Below are 25,964 nucleotides of genomic sequence, written 5' to 3'. Positions count from 1 at the left end.
AGATAACATTATATACAGCAACAGAAATAATGTTTAAAGAATGGTGTGTGTGTCTACCTTCAGAGAAAGAACTGATAAATAGAAATAAGCAAAACAGTTTTATATATACATGTATCTTTTTGTCAAATGATACCTTCTTTAAAAGGGGGCGAGGGAGTATTTTAATGTAACAAATAAACGTATTAATAAAGTATAATTAAAAAAATAACAACAAAACTTTTATTATGTCTTCTATCTGTTAGGTGTAATGGAAGAATAGAAAGAAGAATAAGATGTAGTTTCTGTCTTTAAGGATGATGCAGTCTCTTATTAGTCATGTAGTCTTGTAACACATTCTTTGAAATTCTGTTTAGGGGCACAAGCAGGCTAGAGATGACATTCTAGAGAATCTTTTATGGATATGTGCTTTAGCTATTCTTTATTCCTCCTCCAAAGCTTTATCTTGCTCCCTGCCCAAACCTGGGACCTGTTTGGTTTTAAGTTAAATTAAATTGTGTGTTCTAGTAATCAAATAATCATTCCCACTGAAATGTGTAGGGAAAGACATTCTTTAATTACCCCAAATACAATAGTATTGACTAATGACTAAAAGGAAAATGTCCAGTTTTATAAATTTATTTTTAAAAGTGACTGTAAATATATTGTAGCATGCTGTCCTAATACGTTTACATTAGTTGATATGGTTCGGTTTTATAAGAGGGAAAAATGGAAACCCAGAGATGCCAGATTGCTCAAGGTTTCACTTTGTTAGCTAGGATGCTGGAATTAGAACCAAGTTCTCCTGACTCTTTGCTGAGTGTTTCATTAAACTAAGCTGCCAGTGTATCTTGGCACTTGCCAGTTCAGTTATCCAGTGATCCAATATGTGGGTTTGGGGAGGAAAGGCAAACTGTAGTTGGTTCCTGTAGTCAGTGGTTCCTTGTGCCAAGCCTTGGGGGGCAACTCAATTCACCTCACCACTATTTGCATTTGGCTACAACTTATGCTATAATGAAAAATACAGCAAAAGGTTAGGAGACTCTTAAAGTGTTCCTGCTTCCTTCTTCAAGATTCTTGCCTTCTCTGCATAACACCAGGAAACTCAAAAAGAGGGGATAGAGAGATTACTTTTCTTTGAAATAACATGCTGTAGGGATTACCAAAGCTACTGGGAAGTCCCATTGATGCCCCACATGACTTGAATCCAAGGCTACAGATACTGTGTTCCTTCAACCTATAATTACATTTTCTATTACACAAAATATTTCCTATGGACTTCCATATGTTCCTCAAACTCAAACTTTACTCATACCTTCAGGAGGTAAAAGAGACAGCATGAAACCCTGGGTAGAGGTGTGGCTTTGGAGTTGGAGACACCCAAGTTCAACTCCTGCTTTTGACACTTGCTATGGGACTATGATAGCAAAGTCATTTAATTTCTCAATACTTAAGGTGCCACATCTCTGAAACCAAAACTTATAGATAAGTTGCTAATCTTTATTAATGGATATGGTTTCCACTCCAGGAATTCCCTTTACTGATGAAATAACAGACCTCCTATGTTCCCTCAAAACAAAAAAACAAAACAGAAATCAATTCAATAGTTAGCTTCCAAAATACACTTTTCTTCTTTTATTCTACCCTGCCAATAATTTCTCACCTTCCTGTTTTCTGTTTCTCTGCTCTGATTCCCTGCAATTCTCTTATTTAAACATTTTACTCAGCAGACTAAAAAGTATGAAAAGACTCCAGCCTGAGGAAGGAGGATCCAACGTAAGTCATTGAGATGAATTAATTTCTCTCCAGTTCTATGGAAGGAAGAAAAGAAGCAAGAAAACAAAAAAGCAAAAATGTTATGCTTTTATTATGTATGTTCCAGGCACTGTGCTAAGTACCAAGGATACAAATATAACCAAAAAGAAAGTTCTACCCTCAAGGAACTTAAATTTTAATGATAGAAACTAATATACAAAAGGAGATTTGGAAAGCATGGTTGGTGTGGTGTGGTGTGGTGTGGTGTGTGTGTGTGTGTGTGTGTGTGTGTGTGTGTATGTGTGGGTTGGGTTGGAGGTGTCCATTGAAGTCTAAAAAGTTAGGAGCAGAGCAGGAAGTGGAATGAAGGCAGGAAGTGGAATGAAGGCTGGTCTTTCACAAAACAGAGGTCTCAAGAAGAACTCACTCATGGCAGAAGTAGTCTTGCTTGGCAATGATATTCTAGGGTTGAAAGACTGAAAGGATATTTAAGTATTCCAGGATGAGGAGGCTCCAGGTGCTAAGGGAGATTCTAAGGTGAAACTGTAGCTGAAGCATGGTGTTAAAGTCTATAAACTCATGAGAGGCAAAATATTCCTTTGACAACAAAAATAATAACTCACAATTATGTAATTTGTTAATATTTACAAAGCACTTTACCTATGATGACCTTTTGAAGTGAAGATTTTAAATATTGTTATTTCTATTTTACAGATGAGGAAGTGGATGCTCAGAGAGATTACTTCTAAGATCACATAGTTTACAAGTATCAGAGAAACCCAGTTTTCCTGATTCCAAGGCCAATCCTGTATCTGCTCTGCCAGGCTATTCCTTACCACTGATGAAGAATAACTACTCTTTTGCTAAGCTGGAAAGCCATGAAAAGAGTAGGGATAAGAATAGCCACTCCTCTTGCAAACTTTGCAAAACAATCAATTAACTGGTATTTCTTAAGGTCTACTGAATATTCCCAAACCCCTTTGCCCGACCATTTTTTCCTAGTATCAGCAAAAAATGAAGCAAACTAAAATATACCCACACGGTCTTCTCTTGTGTACACATGTGTATCCATACATAAATAATACTTTTCTTTTCTTAAAAACCCTTACCTTCTGTCTTAGAATCAAAACTGTATATTAGTTACAAGGCAGAAAATAAGTGAAGTGTAGGCAATAACAGTTAAGTGACTTGCCCAGGGTCACACAGCTGGGAAGTGTCTGAGGCTGGATTATGAACCCAGGTCCTCCCATCTCTAAGCTTGGCTCTCAATCTACTGAGCTACCCAGCTGCCCCAATACAATACTTTTCAATTGTAGTTATTATCAAAATCTATATAGGTTTAAACAATTAAGTGCTTTAGTACTGGATTTTATAGAAAGTCTGATCTGATAGAATCAATAGAATTTGATAAAAAGTTTGAAATGAAATTGCAAATAAAGTTCAAATGTTTTTATTAGAATAAAAGCATTTTCTACACTAAAGTCCTTTGGGATCCTCAACATAGCTTCACCTCCCATTAAAAATTATGAGATCCTGATTTGTGAGAAAAGAATTAATAACAAGAATTCATCTGAAGCAAAAATGAGGTAAGAGTCTATTTTCTTTTCATGGGATTCTGAGCTCTAAATGGCAGTGATTCCAGAGACATCAAGAAATCCTTATTTAGCATATGTTTTCTTTTGGACAAGTGTTAGATAACAAACAGAACAAGTCCCAGCCTTGTTCTTCTTTTACCTCAGGAGTTAAACAAGCAGCAGGCGACTCCCTCTAAACCTTTAAGTCATTTCCTAATCAAGCCTGTTCTTGCTGCAGGCCTCATGGCTGCAGAGGACCAGCTGCCTATCCGTGGCACAGAAAGCAGAGACTGCCCCAAACCCAGCACAGCCCACAGCAAAACAGGAAGTTCAAGTGGAGAAGGCCAGGCTCTGGTTCTTGTCATTTTTATTCTATGGTTTAAACTATTTTTTTTTTTATCAAGTAACAGCAGATTCCTCTTTGTGACATGGTTAGCAGTCACTTCCTAATGAGAGAAATAATGTTATTTAATGTGTTAGGCATGAGACAAAATACCTCAAATTCTTTGCTGTAAAGGCTTTCAAAAAGCTCCTTGGGGGACAACTGAGCCACATTCACTTTGAAAACATAGTTTACATTCTAAGATATTGGCTATCAAGATTAGTGAATTAAATGAGAGACTGACATCATTAATGTAAGTTCAGTCATTAAGATTTTTGTAGCTCTAGTTGGTTAGTCTCAGGGATTTTCAAATTTATATCACAGAACAAAACAGAAGCTGTTCCCTCTAAAATTTTCAGCAGCCAAGCGTATGTCTAATAACTATTTTTATTTCATTAATCAATCAAGAAAACAATGGGAATTTATTAAAAACTTTTTATGTGCCAGGCATGCTGCTCCTAGGTACTGAGGATATGAAACCCCAATTGAAATCCTTACTCTTGAGGAGCACACAGTCTACCTGGAGTTAAATTTTCCTTTATGTATTCTTTCCTCCAGTTACATAACCTGAGTTCTTTGAAAGCAGGAACTGTCTCCATTTTATTACTTGCATCCCAACTTAGCAGTGTTTGGCACATACTAAGTTCTAATTAAATGCTTTTTCATTAATTTATTCATATATGTATAAGATCATTTGGCAGAGAGGTCCAAGCAACTGGGTGGGTCAGGAAAGGTGGCAATCCCGCATAGTTGTAAAAGAAATAAGAGATTTTAAGAAACAAAGATGCAGAGGGGCAGACAATGAAAAGGGATGGAGATGGGAGTTGGAATGTCATAGATGATTAATATTAAGAAATGGTCCAGCTTACCTGGACCACAGAGACTTGAAAAGTTGTGCTTTTTAATAAGTCTGGAAAAGTTGGATGGAGATAAGTTGAGAGGAACTTTAAATTCTTTTTTTTTTTTAATTTTTTTTTAAACCCTTACCTTCCATCTTGGAGTCAATACTGTGTATTGGCTCCAAGGCAGAAGAGTGGTAAGGGCTAGGCAATGAGGGTTAAGTGACTTGCCCAGGGTCACACAGCTGGGAAGTATCTGAGGTCAGCTTTGAACCTAGGACCTCCAGTCTCTAGGCCTGACTCTCAATCCACTGAGCCACCCAGCTGCCCCCATTAAATTCTAAATAGATATAATTATTATTTGGTTACATTTGTTTCTAGGGGGAACAAAACATTCAGAAGCCTGTTAAAGAAAATTATTTTTTTTTCAGAGGGCAGAATAGATTAAGGAAAGATTGGGTATAGGGTCTGTTCTTACTTGTTTTTCATATCAAAGAGGACCAGTGATGCCACACATCACATGGGTGATGACCTCTGTGTGAATTAGATTTAAGTGATGTAGACACAATTGCCATCCTTGCTCTCTCTTCCAGAGAATCTAAGTCCAGTAGCAGGAAAAAAGTCAGGATGATTGCTGATGGCCCAGGATCCAGTCAAAGACCTTGTGATCATGGATGTCAACAACCCTTGTGGGGATCACAAATGTCAGTGCCAAAGTAAAGAAGCTGTCTCAGGGCAGAATCAGAGAAGTGGATGTTCAGCAAATTTCTGAGGTTGGTCTCTGATTTAAACTATAAGACATGAGACTACAAGACGTGAGAATATCCCAATTTGGCTCTAACTTCAGCTTGCTGACCCTATGATAGAGTACAAATCAGACTAAAAAACCACATTTCTTTTTTGTCAGACTTCTGTCCCCTTTTTTCATTGGCATGGCAACTTCCTTTAGTTATGGCAGATGGTGAGTAATTGCATCTGACCTACATGCTTGTAGGATATAAACTACCTCCACTAGACCTTGAATATGTATCAGGGACTTGTTATGATTTTAATCTCTCTCTCTCTCTCTTTCTCTCTCTCTCACACACACACACACACTACTTACCTATCTATATAAATTTTCTCTTTTTGCTTTTGGGAAAGGTAATTTACATATTATTTAATGCATTCTTAAATCAATAACCTTGTAGCTTAACCATACATCCTTTACAAGTCTATTGTTGTAAGTTAATATTCACTGTGCAGAGTGTCTACTTCCTCCAGAATTCTATTTTCTATCTTTATGTCTGTCAAATTTAATGTTTCCATTTTTTTATACACTTCACCTGGTCTTTTTCTATCTAACAATACATTTCATGCTTCACTTTTCTGGTGTGACTCTGGCTCATCACAACCTCTTCATTTTATAAATGTCATTTTGAGAATGTTAGCATTAACTGTGGTTACTGCTGTTCTCATATAGAGCTTTAGTCTTCCAATGACTGCCCCTCCAGAATCCTGTCACTGTTTATGTTGCTTTTAAATGGCCTATGCTGTCTCTCAACCTCTTTGAAGAGGAAAATCGGACCCACCTCTCTCTAAAAGCAAGTTTACTCCTCTGTGCCCCACCCCTTTTCCCTTCTATTATTTTCCCCCAGGAAAAAAATATTCCTAAGTGGTAATCCACCATTTTGTTCCTCAAGTATTTTCCATATTCTTTCTTTTCTCTAGATTCCTCAGGAGAGCATTTTATTCCTCAGCAAGCTTTCTCCCATGCTGGGAGATAATTAATCTCTCCCTTTTCTGTACTCCTGGAACATTTGTCTGTCCTACACAACTTACTACTTAATTATATGTTGCCTTTCATTATTCTCTAATTATTTCCTGTGTGCCTTATCTCTTGGCATAGATTGTTAGTCCTTAAAGGCAGAGACTATGTGTCATATTTTTTCATAAATATCTCAACACTTAACACTAAGTGGGGCACAGACAACAGATACTTATTGATTAATTAGAACAGACATAACTTGATTTCCATTCTCTGGGCTCCTATTCTCTCAAGCCCCAATCTTATCTCTTCCCCAATTTTAGACTAATTTTAATTATGAGAAGCTAAAAGGAAACATTTGCATCCCAAATAAATGTATTATTGGCAATTTATTATTGTCAAGCCTCCATCTTAAATGTTTTCTTTATTCTAAACCTTCTTGGCCTAATGTTCTGTTCCCCCAGGATTTAGTACTGTCATTCTCCTGACCACTGAAATTTACCAATCTGTTAATCTATATCTTTAAGGTCCAAAATGGTCCAATCTAACTTATCTGACAAAAATAAGCTTTGCTAATGATACTTTAGTTGTGACCAACTACTCCAAATGGAATGTGCTCTACCTGCTTCCCTTTTCTGTAGGGGAAGTCACTATAGAAATTATTGAACAAAAAAAAAGTTGATGCTAATAAGTGAAATATGGTATTAATAAAATAAAATGAGGTTATGGCCAAGGAAGGAGTCATGTATGAGAAGTGAAACATGAAATATTTTGTAAAATAGAAAAAGACCAGGTGAAATATAATAAGAAATTGGAAGCATTAAAGTTGACACATAAAGACAGAAAACAGAACTCTGGAAATAGCATTGGAGAAACATGGAGGGGAAGCCAGTGTTTTTCAGAGGATTGATGAACTAAAGAGGGGTGTAAAGGGATAAGAAATAAGTAAGCTATAAATATTAAAATATAGAAATTATTGCCATTATTTGATTGAACCTGTGATTTTATCAGTGTAGGATTAACATCTTCACAACTTAAGAGTCTTGAAAAGTTGTCCAGAGTAAAGTGTCTTGACTAGAACTATATAGCCCGTATGCATCTTCCCGACTTTGATGATGACTCCCTATGCACTGTACATACTGCCTTACTTTATTAATATATACTTTTTAAAAATTAACAGTTCAAATTTTAGTTTAAATATATATAACTAATCTTCAACCTAAACATTTTGTTTTAGTGTTTTGTGAGGGTAGGGGAGAGTTAGAATTTTGAGAAAAAAGGTCTCTCAACTATTGCATATGAAATTTATATCCCCAATAAAATCTCAATCTTATAGACTAACTTAAGGGGAATTACTGATTGAATTAAAAATTGTATGTCTTATAATATTTTCTAATACTTTGAAATATGCATAGTAATTAGTACTGGCCTAATGAAGTATTGCTCAGTGGAGATCCTTGAGGGATTTGCTTTAATGAATGGAGAAGAATTATTTGCAATTAGCATATCAATTCTTGATGTATAAATAGGTACTTTCCTGTCTCTCAAGGGCTCATGAAAAGTTCCCTGTCTTAATTAGTTTCAACATTACCCCTTGACATTTTAATTTACTTAGCAAATCCTTACAACAATGAAGTCAGACCAAGGCCTGTTTGAATTAATGGAATCTCAATTAATTGAGATTTTTACCATAATTGAGTTTGTAGTTTCTTAAATAAGATCTAGAAAAAAAAATCTTTAAAAGTTATAATGGGTTGCTTTCCGAAGAGAATGGCCAGATCTTTCCTAGCCAAAAAAAAAAAAAAGACCAATGAAACACTTGATATCATCAAGAAGGGATTATACACAAAGCAGAAAACATTCTCTTCCTTTACACTAATCCATGATGCATTGAAAAGATTGTACTATGCATGAACCTGCAATTACTGATCATGAATCCAAACAAAATACCAAAAATAAAAATAACTCGAGCCTATTTTGATAAGAAAAATTTGATGTAGACTTTGGGGGGGGGGTTACCCAATGTTCTCACTGAAGAAGTTGTCCCTAGGCTTTTATAGTCAGTTCTTTTATGTATGTATATACTTAATCTATATAAATCTATACTAAAATCAATACAAGTTTTATTAGGTAGAGGGTGCATTCATTGCTAGAGCACTAAGAAAGTTCTGCAAAAGAGGCTGGAGGTACATGCTTAAGATTATGGAAAGTGGTTGAGGAGAATGGCTAGAATGGAAAGAACATTGCCTAGAAATGCCTGAAACTTCAAAGCTAATCAAGAGTAAAAGCCTCAAAATATAGTGTGGTGTGGAGCTCTGATGAGAGATAAGAGCCTGATATATAAATCTATAGGTCATCTGCATAGAAATAGTAATTGAATCCAGGGGTCATTCTCCATTCTCACCATGTCTGAGCAGTTCATGTTCTTTTACATTCTTGCCTTCTGGCTTCCCTGGCTTCCTTCAAGAGAAAACCCCACCTTGTACAAGAAGTCTTTCTTAGCCCTCCTTATCTTACTGCCTTCCTCTGAGATTATCTCCAATTCATCCTATGGGTATATTGTTTGTGTATAATTGGTGACGTGTTATCTTCATTTGACAGTGAGCTTCTTGAAAGCAGAACTGTATTTTCCTCTTTTCTTGGTGTCCCCAGTGTCTGGTACATTGACTTAAATGCTTGATGATTTGACTTGCATGTTGCCTTTATAATATCCTTTAAATCACTTTTCAACCCTAATTCCTTATTTCTAAGGCATTACAGGCTGTTCTCTCCCATCATGTGACTTTCTATTATTCTTTAGATGATTCTCAATTTCAGTAACTCAGAACAGACACTAATGAATGGAAATTTAAATGAAAGACAAATTTAAATTAGTCCAAGAAGATGAAAATTCATAATTGCTGAGATTGGTAGGTATTTGAAAGAAAGTTTTCAGAGAATAAAGAGAAAAGAAAAGTTAGATAATTCCCTCATACAAGCAATAAAATAAAATAAAACAACATATAGATTATTAGCAGGATTGATCTACTTCTACAAACCAGTTTGAACAAATTGACACAAATTCACAGGGATCACTTTCCAGCAGTCATAGGCTATAATTATTTCTCCCCAATTCTATATTAACAAATCCATTCTATTGGATTTCATTTCACCAAGTTTTAATATAAAATAAAAAATAATGGCTATCTCAGGGGCAGCTGGGTGGCACTTCCTAGTTGTGTGACCCTGGGCAAGTCACTTAACCCCCATTTAACCTTTACCATTCTTCTGCCTTGGAACCTATACCCATTATTGATTCCAAGATGGAAGGTAAGGGTTTAAAAAAAAGAATAATTGACATCTCACAGGGATATTTGAAATTCATCAATTTTTAAAATTTATCTTCAAAGGGCAACATGATATAAGAACACTGTCTTTGGAACAAGGAAAACTTGCTAATTGTATGTCCCTGGGCAAGCAACTTACTTTCTTTGGACTCAGTTTCCTTATCTAGAAAATAAAAGGGTCAGATTTGATGGCTTTTCAAGTATCTTCCAGCTCTAAATCTGTGATCCAATGATGCTAGATTCTAGCTCATGCATCCAAAGATGATGTTAATAACTGAAGTAAATAAAAAGGGTTCCCTATCCCTTCTGATTTCTATCAGAGTTTCTATTGCAGATCAGTGACCTTAATTCTCTCAATGCATCACCTTCTATAACCATACTATCCACATTTATGTTTTAATTTAAGTCCAAACTCTTAAACAATGAGTAGTTCCATTTTCTTGATTATGGAAATAATATTTTCAAATTCACCATCCCATGTTGGTATTTAGGCAGCAGGTGAAAGAAAGCAAAAGGCAGAATTTGATATAGCCATCATTTTCATTCAATCAGACTGTGAGACGAACTCAATTTGGAAGTCTGAGCAAAAGCAGAATTAAGCTGTAGCAAAGGGGACTTAGACATAACAAATGGTATCTTAGAAACATTAGCAAAATGTTAAAACTTTTCATTTCATTTCCCTTCAAACATTTCAATATGAAGAAATGTATTTATAACTTCATTCTGACTTGAAAGCTTACATTAGTCCTCTGGAAAAAAGGGTCATTTTAAAATTTCACATGTAAAAAGGCAATCAGCTGGTTTCTTACTTTTCCAAAAGCCCCCATTTGTGACTGCAAATATAATTGCACATACTTTTTGGATTATTGACTAATTAATATTTAAATTTATAACTCACCTGAGATAAACCACTTTCCCTTATCAATCTATTGTATTATGCTTGTAATTTAAACAAAGTATTATAGATTGCAGATGAGTATGATAAAGAACAGATTATGTAGTCAAAAATAGGATCGCATACTTTAATAATTTCCTTAGAATCACAGAATTCTTTATCAAAGTTTTCCTCAATCCTTGAAGAAAAAAAGCCATCAGTAAATATATTTCTGCACATTTTTAGTGATATCCAGTGGATAGAACAAGTTAACCTTTTTTCTTTATACATATCTTAGTCAAATATTTTCTTTTTACTTGCTTTAAGAATAGTTTCAGAGAGTCAACTAGGCACTATGTGTTGCCATCAAGTAGTGCATTAACACTCCCCCCCCCCCCCAAGGAGGAAAGGTAAAGCAAAGGCAGCTGCTGCCAAGAGCCCAAACTCTGGCTTTGGGGTGTACATGAAAAAAGCTGGGTATTGTACTGCTTACATGTTCATGAACTGGGCACCCTAATGCAAAATTCAGTGTAGTCAGAAATTTCTTTAGAAGAATATACTAGATAATTACTTTCTCCCTTTTCCATATTTTATTAGCAAGATTATTCTACCCCCAGAAAGCAGGCTGGGCAAATTCCCAGAAGACTACAAAGGAGACTTTCCAAGAGTGTTAAGCTACACCTATTTATCTCTTCCCAATTCTATATTATTACACCCAAGAGGATTCCAGAGGCAAATTAGCCAAATGTCAACCACTTCCTGGATCCTTTCCTGGAAGATAGAACTATGCCTTTAAAGGAAGTTTACTGGAGGTAGAAGGCTCAACATTACAAGAATCACAACATGTTACCTTAGCTGAATTGTTAGTCACATGGTACTTCAAGCTCAGCCTCCAGAATATCATGATTAAATTCATTCTCAATTCAATAAACATGAATTAAGCTCCTTTTATGTCCAACTCAGTATGCTAGATCCTCAGAGCAGAAACCAAAGCAGTCCTTGTTGTCAAGGTTACATTCTACTGGGACTTTGAGGTCTATAAGCCAGAGCCATTCATGAGCAAAGAGGCTCACAAACAACAATGCACCAAAGTTGAACACCAATGTATTTTGGGTTTTGGTTAAGTGCCCATCATCATGGGTTAAACAATGAACTGGAAATCCAGGTCTATGTGACTCTTCTCTCTGTCTGTATGTGTCAAATTGGGGGAAGGACTCTTGGACCAGATCTCAGGCTTCTATCTTAGGTTTTCTAGAAATGCTTCTAATACTATTTAAAGATCTATAATTTTGAAAGTATATATACTTTCTTGATTGGTGATCAACTGCTTTAGTTTATTTGTTTGTTTAAACCTTTATCTTCTATTTTAGAATAGATGCCAATAGTCAGTTCCAAGGCAGAATAACTGTAAGAGTTAGGCAATTGGGGAGTAAATGATTTGGCCAGGGCCACACAGCCAGAAAGTGATTCAGATCAAATTTGAACCCAGGATTTGTCCTACTCCAAACCTCTACACTAAGCCTCCTTACCGCTCTTAGACAATTCAAGATTAACAAGAAAAATAGACAACTTCAGCTGCTCTGCAGAAATAGTTAATAGGGATGTAATTTGCTAATGATCTGAGCATTTAAAGAAAGTTGTTATAAGACTAGCATAGGATGTAGTGGAAAATACTTTCTAAAAGTATCTGTGGTGATAATGGGCATCACTTCTCTTCTCCCTCTTCCCTCAAGACCCCATTATTCTTTTTTTTGGCCACTGACTTCAGAAATCTAAATATTCCTTCCAATCAGTCAAGAAGTCTGTTAAGAGCTTACTAAGTGCCAGGCACTGTACCAGGCAGCCACACCTAGGTTTCCTGTACTTCGGTACAGAGATGCCAGATTACTGAGGATAATCAGCTTTGCTATGCTGAGGTAAAAATATATTGGATTTGAATTCAGAGCACTGGGGTTCAATCAGTCAATAATCAATTACTCAATAAACCTTTATTAAGCACTTACTTTGTACTTACTTACACTGTACCAAACACTGGGAGTACAAAAAGTGGCAAAAGACAATCCAGTCCTCCAGGAGATCATAGTCCAATGACGGAGACAACAAACAAATAAATAGACACACAGAGAGAATACAAATCCTAGCTCTGCTCCTTATTACCAATGTAGCCCTGAACAAACTACTTGATCTTGATTTCTTTCTCTGTAATAAGAGGAGTTTTGAAGTTGCTTTTCAGCTCTAAGGATTGGGTATTAAAAATCTGATTATTTCTACGTTTGGTAAATAGGACCATACTTTATGTAACTTCAAAATAACTATCATCATGTACCAATCCAGTCTCTTAATTCTCACCTTAGTCACTCAAACACAATTTTATTATTACAAGTCGTGTTCTCTACCACTTTTAAAGTATTTCCCCTGGCTTCTTTAACACAGACATACACGCACACATATACATAGATTATACATTTGTGCATAAAATATTCTTTTTAAAAACTATTCCTAAAACACAACTTTTTTTACTGGCTCTGCCTGTTGTGTGTGAGTAGCCACAAAACATATCTCCCCCAAACTGCCCACTGTGAACAATCTTTCCCACACCCCAGATATGAACAGAGATAACAAGGTCCATAGCTTGAAGTTTCCTGATTGTGAGTCATAGTTTAGTCAGCTATTGTTACAGAGAACCTGGAAGTCTTTGAATTAGGCTGTTGATTTTGGCACTCGATTTTCTGTGCTGTTATCAAGAAACAATTTACACCACTCATTTGCTTCAGAGATTACCTTGGTAATGAGTATATTAAAGGAAACCGCCTCTCTTAAAGGAGCTAGTGGCTATGTTAGAAAGTGGTTTAGAGATTATCTAAGCCACCTCCTCTATTTTACAGATGAAGAAACTGAGCAAGATCTAGAAAGAGTCTCACCCGAAGTCTCGTAGGTAGGAATTACGAGAATCAGGATTCAAACCCACATCCTTGAACTCTATTCACTGAACATTTCCATATGCTCCATACGCCCCTGTTTTCCTTTCAGGGACCAAAACAGCGAAGGATTAGTGAAATTGCACTTTCATTAATAAGAGTGTATTCTCTCTTTACTTAAGTATTTACAATATGCAACCTTCAAAAACTAGCTCTGAGACAGACTGGTTGGTGGAAACAACTAGTTCACCATTTCTTATGGGTTTCTTTCCAGTTAGGTGCTAACACATTAATAAATAAATGAAGCAAAGTTACAAATTAAGAAATATATTGTTTTCTTGTACTAATTGACATGACCCTAATTTCTCTAAGGCCATGCCAGTAAAACACAAGCTTAGGCTGGTTTTACCAGGCTGGAAGGGCTTCAAGTATAGGCTTGGGGAGAGACCATGGGTTTGTTTTCTCAAAGGTCAGCCAACTGAAGTTCAGAATACAGTATTACCAAGTTGGCCTTAGGGGAATGAATTTTTTTAAAAACCATAACTGCTTGTTCCTCAGATGGGTTTTTTATGATTATTGCTTTATTTCTTTAAAAAAGTTTTATTAACAACTTTTCTTTTAGTTCTCTCAACTTTTCTCTATATCACTCCCCTCCTCTACCCTTCCCAAAGATCTATCCTTTATAAAGAAATTTTTTAGAGAAAGGAACAAAACAAATTTCATAAAACTTTTGAAGTCATATAAAAAGTCGGTGCTATATGAAGTCTTTCATCTACATAGTCCCTCACCACTGAAAAGAAAGAGGTAGGATAACTTTTCAAGGTTCTTTTATATGGTCATTCTTATTTTGCAATATTCATTTTCACTCATTTTTAAAAGAAATCCAAATAAGAAAACTGACCCCATAAATATCCAATATTCTTCTCGTAATTAACAGTCAACAGCAAGTAGGTTTTGATAACTATATTTTAATAAAATTGGTTTTATTTTTAGTCCTATGTATTTCATATTACGCTAAAAACATTACTCTGAAAAACAGTATTCCTCAGGTTTCAGCAGATGTCCCAGAGCAATCATGACACAAGAAAAATGTGGATTCGAGTTTTCTACTCTCCTCTTAGCAATACTTTGGAGGTTTCAAGAATTCTAATTCAGTGTTTTGAGATGGACTAGTCTAAAGCTAATGTAGAACATACAAGTAAGGAGAAATCAGTGAGTTTGGCAAATCCCTGTTTAGTCATCTGCCACTCAGGACTTCATGAATCAGGTTGACAACCGACCTTGGGCATGGTTGGCAGTGGGAGGAAAAGTTCACTCAAGTTTATTGCCAAAGGAAAGAACATTCTGAGCTTAGCATCCTCCTGATAGTGAGAAAAACCCCTCAGCTGCCAAATCTTTCCCTTTTCCTTCTGACATAAACTGCATGCTATTCTGATTCCTTTTAGAAGTTCCAGAATAAAGAATGCAATGGAGTAAATACCCTACCTAAATGAACATACTCTCAGTGCCATCTCTGAAGCCATGCAAAGAGATGAACACCCTTCTCCTCATGTAATCAGAGTTAGGCTCAGAATGGAAAGATTTTCTGATAAGGCAACAGGATCAAGTGGAAAGAGCACTGAATTTGGAATTGAAAGACCTGAGATCGAGTCACATCTTTGCTATTTTCTCAAAGTCTTCATATAAATGAGTAGTGCTAAATGATTTAAGGTGCCCTTCATGTTAGGTTAACCAATAAAATAACTACTAAATACCTGCTGTATACCAGGCACCATGCTAAATGCTGAGTACATGAAGAAAGGTCAAAAAATTAGTGCATACATTTAAGGAGTTGGCATTCTAATGGGACAGGAAGCATGCAAACAATTATATTCAAATGAGCTATGTATAGGATAAATTGGAGTGGTCTCAGTTTACCTAAACTGTGGACAGGGCGGGTTTTCTGGTCACTCATCTAGATTTTACTGGTGGCTATTCTCTTCCCCTCAGTTTTCAATGTACATTTCCAGAATAGTTTGGTTTTGTTTTTTGTTTTTTGTTTTTTAATGAAAGAGGAGGCAGGTAGATGGCCCACTGGATTGAGAGCCAGTACCAGAGATGAGAAGTCCTGGGTTCACATATGTCCCCAGACACTTCCTATTAGTGTGACCCTGTCACTTAACCCCCTCCCTTGCCTAGCCCTTACCACTCTTCTACCTTGGAACCAATACCCAATATTGTTTCTAAGACAGAAGGTAAGGGATTAAAAAAAAAAGAAAAAAAATCAAACTGGTCTCTGGTAAAGTAAACGCCATTTACAAGGGCAGTTGCTACTTTTTCAGACACTATTTTATTTTATTCACACAAAAGTGTGCAAAAAGAAGTGGAGTTTGGGTGTAGATGGCTATCAGACACACTTTCAAAATATGACATAATTTTAAAAGTATATACATAGAGATGTCAAATATCATGTTTTTTTTTTAAGAGGAAAGGGATGATTAATAGTATTATCAAACATTTAACTTTGAGAAATATAGATAGAGTCCTACATCTGAGAATAAAAAATACAAATTGGGCTTAAATGAGTTCTATTTTACAATTAGTTCGAGAATTACTTCCAAAGATAAGGGCTGAAATAATGTGAATAAATGAAGCAGCTCCTTATAATTGTATGGCATCATAAAGCACAAAACTATTCAAAGGTTAACAGGGATATGTTGCAAATTAATTAGAGTATTCTTTCTTCTGCCAACATGTCCTGTCAACAAACCTTAGTTATACTGAAATTTCTGGTACTTAAAAAGATCACTGCCTCTGGGGTGTGTATGTGTGTGTGTGTGTGTGTGTGTGTGTGTGTGTCTGTGTGTGTATGTGTGTGTATGTGTGCATTTAGGTAATCTATGGTATCCAAATTTTTGTGGAGGTAAAGAAAAAAGTATTATTCAGCCTCTCTATTCAGTATCTCCTTAAAAAAGTAACAGTTGAACCTGACCAAAATTACTAACTCCCATTTGTTTATAGTATTTACTTTCCCTCTATTGTGCATTACATATCATTGTTAACTGACTAAGAAATGTTTTCTAGAAAAAAAGTAGATTGATTCTTTTTCAACATAAAAAAAAATCAGGAGTCTTAAATGCATTATGTAAAACAGGGTAGGATCAGGAGAAAGAACATGGCAGTCACTAGAAGACCAGAGTCAGAAAGATCAGGATTCACAATTTGCCTCTGACTCAAAATATACTAATAACATAGCACAAAATAGCTGCAGTCTCTCTTTTCTCCCTCCTTTTCCTCTTTTCTTAATATGAAGATGGCAGTAAACAGCCACCCAAGTATTTTCCCTCAAACCCCCCAGGTCCTTCAGGGGTTTCTCTTCTCTCAGGCTGTAGATGACATGTAGTATAATAAGGTCAGTTATTTATCTCTTCAACTCTCAGAGGATTCTGCTTTCCTTCAATCAGATTCTAGCCGCTACAGAACCTCTCTGGTTTTGGTTAGCTCTCTTAGTTGACTCATCCCTAATCCAGCCAATCAGCTCTCAGCAAAGCAAAGCCTCTCCTCCAATCATCTAGTCCCCTGGTAAAACAATATAACCTTTACCCCCTGCTATTTCCTCTAATTGATTCTTCCCAGAACCTCAGTTTTGAGGAAAGTGCCAGGACAATTAAGTCTTTCTTTCTCTCTGGACTCTCCTCCTGCTTGTCCAGATGTCTCCAACACATCTCTGATGGGTACCCTTCCCTCTCCTTTCCTTTTCAGTTTCCTTTTCTATGTGGTCTTCAGCCAATAAAATGTAAACTCCTTGAGGACAGGAACTGTTTTTTTATTCCCTCTTCCAGTTGTATTTGTATTTCTAACAGTGCCTGGCATAAATGTTTATTGATTTCATTTGTAAGGTGAAATTTAATAATAAATCTACCTTCCTTTCTGATATAAGCCTAATAGTTCATATATAATCATTCCATATTCCCAAAGCAATTATTTGATCTATAATTTCTCAGTTATATTCTTTAAAAGGTAAGAAAAATCTCTCATGGATGATTGAAAATAGACCTAGCATAGTGCACTGCTGTCTCTTTAAGTCAGTTGTTATTCTTCCTTCCAAATGATGTTCTCTGAACATTTATGTGAATGGCAATTTTTTTTTTCAGAACAGCTTGTGCCTCTCCTGAACACTTTTTATCTAAGGGGCTGTATTTCTTCTGTAGCTGATTTTTATCAGTGTGATTTAGATAAATGATCTTTTTCTACTCCTTTGGGCAACCAAAATATCCATGGACAAAAAGAGCAGGAACTTAAATTTGAATAACGAGATGGTCTAACAATTTTAATCTAAATACAGTTCAGGAAATTGTATGAGTATTGAAGTAGACTATTTCAATGAACAATGAGTTGTTTCTTAAACAATGATTTACTTTTGAAAACATACCCAGCATAAAGTAGCCCAAGGCAAAAACATCTCTATTATTTTCACATATATAATACCAGACCTTGTCAGACTGCTTGCCTGACAAATTGAAAAGTGAAGGATCCCAGTGCAGAGATCCACAATCCAAGAAAAAAAAATCCTCATAATTCAAATGTCAGTGTATCACATATACCAGTACATTAATATTTATTTGCCATTTCTAAACTGTTTGCCAGCTACAGACCAGTAGCATATAGAGAAAAATAAGCCCAGAGAAGAGATTTAAAAAGAAATACTCCATTTTCCCTCCTCTCCCATTCTTCCAAAATTTGCTTTCCTTCTTGACTTTTTACTGTATCAATGTCATAATCTCTTCTAAAGTAGAATTCGTCATTGCTATTGCTTAGGCCTTCTACTGAGGGAAGTCTGGAGGGCCTTATGCAGCTCACAAGACAGAATAACTAGGTCTCATGCTTTTAAGCTCTGTTACTTCTAGATCCTCCTCAGCCTCGTTCCTATCTTCATTATCTTTATTCCTTCTTCGCCTCATTCCCTTAAAATCTTTCAAAGTATAGCCCAGCTGCTATCTCCTACACAAGAATTTTCTTGATATCTCTCCTAACTCCCTTTTACTAGGATTAATATCTACTCTCCTGAAATTACTAAATAATTTTACTGGGAAACATTGTATCCCAGTCTCCACCACCCCCCACCCCCACCCCAGTCCAGCAGATTGCACAATGCTTAGAGGTAGAGATTATTCTTTTTTTTTTTTTGCCTTTGTAACACAGTGCCTTTGCACATAGCAGGTACTTAAAAATATTTATTGAACATAATTTGATTGTCTGCAAAACCAAAAGATGCTTGGGTTGAATAGATTTAACTATCTACATTGCATAATTTCATGTCTCAAAGGAGATATTATCACCCCTCAATTTCTCTCCTTCCTATCCCAAATTCCCAATGTCTTCATTTCCTTTAATTAAGCAACAGTCTTTAATTCCACAATTAAAGATAAGGCTTTGAATGGAAAAACATTTGTAGGAAGTGGCATAGACATATCAAAAGAAAGTAAATTGAAGAAGCCAGACTCTAAAGCAGTGGTTCTCAACCTTTCTAATGCCATGACCCCGCAATACAGTTCCTCATGTTGCAGTGACCCCAAACCAAAAAATTATTTTGGTGGCTACTTCAAAACTGTAATTTTGCTACAGTTATGATTTGGAATGTAAATACCCGATATGCATTATGTTTTCTCATTGCTACAAATCAAACATAATTTAAACATAGTGATTAATCGCAAGACAATATTTAATTATATGTTCAGAAATATTAATCCAGCAGGAGGCAGCCTGAACGCTGGGGTGGGAGGTAAGTCCTGCCTGGGGAGGGGGTCCACAGACTCTGCCTTCTTCTTCCTGTCATCTCCCTCCAGCTCGAGCTAAAGCTTCACTTTACTGGGGTTACTCGGCTCCATTATCCACTCTAGGAGTTATCTGCTCCAGGACTCATTCTTTACCCCTCCTGAGCCAGCACCTGGTGCTCTCTCTGGGTCTCTGTTTGAGACTGGTCTCCAGGCAACAGGGTAAATCCATCACCCCTCATAGGGGATGGGCTGCTGATAGGTAACTAATATTAGTACAATGTGCAGGCAGCAGGGTCCCTGTTCTTTCGGAGATCTTTCTGTAAAGTAGCACGGTTTCTCAGTGGCTAAAGCCATCAGAAATATGTATTTTCCAATGGCTTTAGGCGACCCCTGTGTTTTGGTCATTCGATCCCTATCGGGTTCGCGACCCACAGGTTGAGAACTGCTGCTCTAAAGGAAAAAACGAACTTAGAGATAATGGGAATCATTGAGACAAACTTTCTTTTTATGAATAAATTAAGACTGAACCTGTCTGCCTCTCTCCATGCTTCCAGGTCTTCTGTAGACTGGTCATCCACATGAATCTCCAGTAGTTTGGGAAGGTACTTGGGGCTAGTAGGTGATAGCTAATGGGCAGCACTGGGAGAGAGAGAGTGGGCCAGTGCACATTCTTAGGATGATGAATGTAGACAAATGAAGACAAGAATAAAAAAAATAACCATTCTTTATGTGCTGTGCCATGCACATGGCAGGCCCTAACACATTCTTTAATTCAATGGAAATGTGAACAGCACTGAGCTTATTGATTGGCCCATCTTTTCCCAAACCTCTTTGTTCTTGCAGAATAACACATTGTAAATTCAATAAACTACCTATAGCTCTTCCATTGCTTTCTCTAATCCTTTACGATCTCACAAATAAGCCTTTTCTGGCCAAGACCTCCAAGAAGCACCCAGGTGCTGGAGGGAACTGGTATTGGTGACTCATCCTGCCCACTGGTGATGAAATCTCTTATTTGAAAAATGCTCCTTTGAATATCAAGATACAACAGAAGCCAGCAGCACATCTGACAATAAAATGCTATGCTACACTAAACTCTGTGAAAAAAAAACAAACAAGCAAACTACAATTCATGAGGGTCTTAAGGGAACTAATACAAAAATCAAACCCTTAGCAGAAATAAAGCCCACATCAAAAATAAAGCATGCATTACTGTTCATTCTCAGTATTGGCCCTCAAGGAAAAATAAAGAAATCATACATAAACTAAATTTGTGGATGATCCAACATCTACTTTCAACATCTTTCAAAACACACTGTAATTTCCTTAGGAGGACTTCAAATTACCTTTTTCCATCCATACATCATGGAAGTGGTAATGGGCAGCCAAGAAACTAGAAGGAAAAGGGAGAAGAGAAAAGGGGACTAGATGTTTTACAAACTATATAATTAGCCCCTGGATCATTGAGAATGGAATGTATTTATGTATATCTGAAGTATCTTTTAGAGTAGAACACCCTAAAAGGGAGGGGTTGTGTCTTTATATGCTATTTATAGCCCCTATTGTCCTATGATGAATTAAGTTCTCCCAGAGTTTAAATTACTCACTGGTTGCAAACTAGGCATTTTTGGCAAAATATTTTTTAAAAGACAATAAAATACTAAGAAATGGATGTTTTTAAAGGGAAAAAAAAGGCATCCCTAGTTTTGTGGAATATATATCTATATCTTTAACTATCTATATTTATATATACCAATGTTGGCTGCAAAACACTTTTCTGGACAATGCATCCTATTTTTCTTCTGAATTTTGTTTTATAATCAATGATGTCTCCTACAACTGGACTGTTCTCCCTTTTCATCTCTGCCTTCTAGTTTCCTTCAAGTTTCAGTTAAAATCCTGCCCTCTATAAGACATCTTTTCCAGGTCCTAATCTTAGTGCCTTCCCTCTAAGATTATCCTATCCCTCACAGGCAAATGAAAACAAGAATAGAAAAAAATAATCCTTCCATATGTGCTGTACTGTGCACATGGCAGGCCCTAAGCGGAATGTATATAATGTATAAGATCACACATTCTTTAATCCATTGTATCTTCTTTGTTCATACTTGTTTGTATGTTATCTCTTATTAGACTGAGTTCCTTGAGAGTTTGGACTGTTCAGTTGTCTTTCATCATGTCCCCAGAAGGTAGCATAGTGTCTGGCATATAGTTGGCACTTGATAAGTACTAGTTGACTGACTAATGTGCCCTTATAGTGCAGCAGAAAAAGTGTGAAAAGCCAGAGGATTTGGTTTTAAATCTGTCCTCCTACTTCTCACCTGTGTGGCCATAGTCAAGTCTCTTGACCTTTCTAACTCCTAGGTTCTTCATATTTAAAAATAAGCAAAGAACTTCATTTCTGATGTCTCTTTCAACTCTATATCTATATTTTTAAAAAGATTTAAGTAAGAATTTTTGCAACATTTTGCAACATTTTCATAACTCTAGATCTCACCTTTGTAACTATTTTTTCTCTTATTTAAAAAAAAATATTTCATGTCAGAGGAACCCATTCTTTTAAAATTGAAATTCTTAGAATGTGGTTTCCTCCTTTTTTCTGGCTATTTTAGTGGTTAATGGAACCACTCTGTGATGTTCTGACCCAAAACAAATGACTCGGACAGGAACCCCAACTTGGAATAAATAAACCAGAAGTCAGAGACTATAAATTTCATTCTTAGAATGGATAGAACCAAAGTATGCACTCATAAGGACACCTTGGGTACTGAAGTACCTTTACAGCCTAAGAGCTCTTAAAGCTAAAAACCAGAAGGGAACAGGATAATGGGGGCATGCATAAAGCACAGAGCAGGGAAAATGACTTCATAAGTATAAGAATGATAAGTTGTAGAGTTGAGGAGCAAGGATCAACATGATTGGTCTGAAGTTTAGTAATAGAGTGAGCAACATGCCCCATCTCTTCACATGGGAATAAGAAGAAGCCATTGTTGGAGTTGAGGTGCTAGAGAGTAGCTCAGATTTTTCGATAGCCAACCAGACATCCTTAAAAGATAGCTTGGAAGCTAAAGATATCAGGCCTGATTCCCTCTCTTTCTCACATAGTTTCCAAGGCCAACTAGAATTCTTTGAGTCCAGAAAAGAACAATGATTAGAAAAGAACTGAATTTCTAAACTTAGCCCTTTATGGACTATTTAAAATACAAACTAAGTTTAGAAATTAAAAAAAAAAGTATTTAAGCAATAATAGGAAATAGCTAAGAACAAGACTTTGGTTCTCGACACAGGCCTATGATTGGTCAGTACAAAGCCTCTTCTGAAAATGGAAGTTCTGCTAAGAAATGGCAGAAATAAGTTCATTTCTACAATTTCAAACATAAAAATCAACATAAGTTGATGGGCTTCTATTACATATAAATCTTCTGAGCCTGTGGTATCTAAAATAAGTCAGTCAACAAGTGGTCAATAATTTCCTACTATATGCCAGGCCCTGGGATAGGCCTTGGGGTTACATGGAGAAAGGCAAAACAGTCCTTGGGCTCAAGGATCATACTTTCTAGTAAAAAAGCCAATTTGAACATTTATGGATATGTATGAGGCACAAAATACAAAACAGATGCAAAATCTTATGTTTACTTGGTGCTGGTATCCTAATTAACTAAAGCAAGATGTAAATGAAAGCTATGAAGGTCCTTTCCATCCCTCAGCTGTAGAACCCTTTACCAAACCTGAGGATTATAAAAAACTAATTACAAGACATCCACTTCAAATGCAAACCAAGCTATGGTCTCAACTACCTTCCTTCCTTTTCCTCCTTTCCTCCCTTTCCCCCTTTTCCTTTTTTTCCTTCTTACCTCCCTCCCTCGCTCCTTCCCTCCCTTCCTTCCTTCCTTCCCCCTTACCTTCTGACTTAGAATCAATACATTAGTTCCAAAAAAGAAGAACAGTAAGGACTAGGCAATCGGGTTAAGTCACTTGCCTAAAGTCACAACTAAGTGTCTGAGGCCATATTTATGGGGGGCGGCATACCCTTACCTTCTGTCTTAGAATCAATACTGTGTATTGGTTCCAAGGCAGAAGAGTGGTAAAGAGTAGGCATTGGGGGTTAAGTGATTTTCCCAGGGTCACATAACCGGGAAGTATCTGAGGTCACATTTGAACCCAGGACCTCCCATCTCTGGGCCTGACTCAATCCACTGAGGCAACCAGATGCCCCTACTGAGGTCAGATTTAAAGTCGGACCTCTCCTTTCTAGCCCTGGCTATTCATTTACTGAGCCACCTAACTTCCTTTCTAAAGAACAGATCTTGGCAGTCAAATACCTTTTTGCCAGAAAAGCAAATCACCAACAATTTTCATCTAAGATACCAGTGAGTGTACTTTCTTCCAAGCCTCTAAATAGCATCCAAGTGCCTTGAAGGAATATGCTTACAATATAGTGATCAATTTTCTCCTAGGGAGAATTTTACTCATTCTTGTTCAACATAAATCAGGCTAAAATTAGTCATCATCTTACACAAATTTCTCACCACAGACATCTTTGACTGCTTCAGGATGCGTGACTAATAGGAACAAATACACACAGCAGGCCCTGTGTATGACACACAGCCACCACCTGCATAGGTCTCCTTTGTTTTAAAGTTATACAGATTATCCTGTGAGTCATCATCTTTTTCTTTTGAGCATCTCAGTCTTCATCCTTTCATAGAATATATAGATGCTGTCAACAGGTGAGACAAGTCAAGTGAAAGATATTGGGAAGGCGGCACTTCTCCTGAAGAGAGTAAAACTTCTGCTATTTGAGATTGACTATGTACCAAAGCCCCACCAAAGCCAAGGTGTACCATCTATAACTCTAGCTACTAAGCATGCAAGGATCTCAAAATATACATGCTAATTAATCTAAGGGGACAAATGTGTTTTTCCATGATCTAGTTCTTTTCTGACTACATTTGAGAGTGGAAAGGTGTCACCTTGATGGCCAGCCAGAACTACATTTCCCAAACCTTCCAGCTTTTTGTTCTAGCTTTTAATTGTTGAGGATTTTTTACCTTTGGTCCTGCCCTCTCAACCCTATAGGATAAAAGATTATCAGATGAAGTCACAAAATAGCAAAAGTGCCAGCACTTTCTCAAACAGAATTAGATTTCTCCAGAAAGCAGTATGAGGCATTTGTTTGTGGGGATAAGTTTAATTTTGTAAATAGGAGTGAAAAGAACCTAGTAGTAGTGCTGGAAACCCAATGTTAAATAAACTTCCAGCATCTATTAAAAAAAAAGTGGTGATTGGCCTCAATGGCTCCTGGGTCCCTTTCAACTCTAAACTTATGATCCGGTGGTTTTAGCATGCAATTCACAGTTCCCCATGATTTAGCTTCAATCTACCTTTCCAAATTTATGGAGAAGTGCTCCCCTGACCACATCCTACACTAACCTGAATTATTTAACATTTCACCAATATATTTTATATTTTTCTTATTTTTATGCTTCTGTCTGTGTTGCTCTATGAAATCTTTCTTTCTGCCTCTAATATTTGTTCTTATAAAAACCTGTCACATTTTTTAAGATACTCCTTAAATTCTTCTTTTCATAAAGTCTTCCCTGACAACCCTAGGCACAGGGATATCTTCTATATCTGAATTTCTATAGTACTATACATGGTAAAAACTTCAGTTATATAAGGTCCTCCTCATGGAATCAGTATTCTTGGTAGAAAATTATTCAGATTATTGAATCAATCAATGAAAAGCTTTTATTAAGAATTTGATAAAAATCACAGTGCTAAGCCCTGGAGTTACAAACAGAAAAGTATAACAATATCAAGGACTTTCCTTTGTAATAGGAGAGGACAAGTAAGGATTAACACTTTTAATCATCACAATGCTTTTTTATTGAAACTATTTTGTAAGAAAATATTTCTAAAATAAATTAGTCATTTCCCTGTCATGTTAAAAATATGATTTAAATATAACTAAAAGTTCTTAATAACTAGAAGGCATCATTATGAAAATCAATCATCAAACTAGACTTCACTCAGTTCAATAATTTAAATGCCCACTGTGTCTAAGGCTAGGAAAATAAAGATTAAAAATGAAAAAAAGTTCCTTCCTTCCTTCAGGATGTTTATCTTCTACATGGAACTATGCCAGGCAATGAAGGGAACATGGAATCAATTAAAATCCTCTAGGGAAATTCAAGGAGAGAAAGAGGGGGTGGGAATTAAGAAAAGCTTCTAGAAGAAGTAATGCTCGTAAAGAGTCTCAAAGGAAGATAAGAATTCTGAAAAGCATAGATGAAAGATATTAGGTTTCTAGAAAAGATTATGCAAATGCACAAAGTTTAAAGAATAACCAGTAGGCCAATTTAGCTGGAATACAGAGACATTTTTTTATAAAAGGGAATTAATGTGAAACATGAATGGAAAAATAGATAGAAGCCAGACTGTGGAGGGTTTTAAATGTCAGGGGAAATAATTTGTATTTTATCTCAAGATGATAGGAAGCCACTAAAGGGAAGGGAGTATAAGTATTTATATAGGGCCTACAATATGCTAGGTGCTGTGCTAAGTGCTTTACAAATAATATTTCATTTGATGCTCACAATAACACTAGGAAGTAGATACTATTCTAATATTCATTTTACAAGTAAGGAAACTGTGTCAAGCAGAGATTACTGGGTCACACAGCTAGTGAGCTTCTAAGGCTACATTCAAACTCAAATCTTATTGATTCCAGGTCTAGGACTCTAGCTGCCTCAATAAAGTTACTTGAGCAGGAAGTTATATGTTCTGATCCATGCTTGAGAATTATCAGTTTGAA

General features: G+C 36.3%; 1 long non-coding RNA gene across 1 annotated transcript in view; it reads left to right on the top strand.

Moving 5' to 3' along the window:
- The window catches only part of LOC130453731 (uncharacterized), a 58,404-nt gene that overhangs the window by 20,547 nt on the left and 11,893 nt on the right, over nt 1–25,964 (top strand). Inside the window, exons 2-3 of the long non-coding RNA XR_008911256.1 lie at nt 2,446–3,317; nt 5,120–5,299. This is a non-coding gene — a long non-coding RNA (uncharacterized LOC130453731). The remainder of the gene's footprint in view (nt 1–2,445; nt 3,318–5,119; nt 5,300–25,964) is intronic.

The sequence above is a fragment of the Monodelphis domestica genome, chromosome 4 (assembly GCF_027887165.1).
Source record: "Monodelphis domestica isolate mMonDom1 chromosome 4, mMonDom1.pri, whole genome shotgun sequence".
Taxonomy (NCBI): Eukaryota; Metazoa; Chordata; class Mammalia; order Didelphimorphia; family Didelphidae; genus Monodelphis; species Monodelphis domestica.
The sequence above is the reverse complement of the archived record's forward strand: the minus strand, read 5'-3'. Positions and strand labels throughout refer to the sequence as shown.